The following is a 1,009-nucleotide window of genomic DNA, read 5'->3' as shown; positions in this document are numbered from 1 at the left end:
TCATCCTCTTCCGTCCTAGTGTCTAAGATTATGAAATCAACAGGGATGTAAAGGCCTTCAACCTTTACTAACACGTCCTCCACTGTTCCATAAGCTTGTCTCAATGACTTGTCTGCCAATTGTAATGAGAACAAGGCAGGTTGTACCTCTATGATCCCCAGCTTCTCCATTACAGAGAGTGGCATAAGATTTATCCCTGACCCCAGATCACACAGAGCTTTTGCAAAGGTCATAGTGCCTATGGTACAAGGTATCAAAAACTTGCCAGGATCTTGTTTCTTTTGAGGTAAAATTTGCTGAATCCAGGTATCTAGTTCATTAATGAGCAAGGGAGGTTCACTTTCCCAAGTCTCATTACCAAATAACTTGGCATTCAGCTTCATGATAGCTCCTAAATATTGAGCAACTTGCTCTCCAGTCACATCTTCATCCTCTTCTGAGGAAGAATAGTCTTCAGAGCTCAAGAATGGCAGAAGAAGATTTAAGAAAATCTCTATGGTCTCTATATGAGTCTCAGATTCTTTGGATCCTTAATAGGAAACTCTTTCTTGCTTGAGGGACGTCCCAGGAGGTCTTCCTCACTAGGATTTTCATCCTTCTCCTCCCTTGTGCATTCGGCCATTTTGATCACATCAATGGCCTTGCACTCTCCTTTTGGATTCTCTTCTGTATTGCTTGGGAGAATACTGGAAGGAGTTTCAATGACTTTCTTACTCAGCTGGCCCACTTGTGCCTCCAGATTTCTAATGGAGGACCTTGTTTCACTCATGAAACTGAAAGTGGCCTTTGACAGATCAGAGACTAGATTGGCTAAATTAGAAGTGTTTTGTTCAGAATTCTCTGTCTGCTGCTGAGAAGATGATGGAAAAAGCTTGCTATTGCTCAGCCTATTACGTCCACCATTGTTAAAGCCTTGTTGAGGCTTTTGTTGATCCTTCCATGAGAAATTTGGATGATTTCTCCATGATGAGTTATAGGTGTTTCCATAAGGTTCACCCATGTAATTAAT

The sequence above is a fragment of the Arachis duranensis genome, chromosome 4 (genome assembly GCF_000817695.3).
Source record: "Arachis duranensis cultivar V14167 chromosome 4, aradu.V14167.gnm2.J7QH, whole genome shotgun sequence".
NCBI classification, from domain to species: Eukaryota; Viridiplantae; Streptophyta; class Magnoliopsida; order Fabales; family Fabaceae; genus Arachis; species Arachis duranensis.
The sequence above is the reverse complement of the archived record's forward strand: the minus strand, read 5'-3'. Positions refer to the sequence as shown.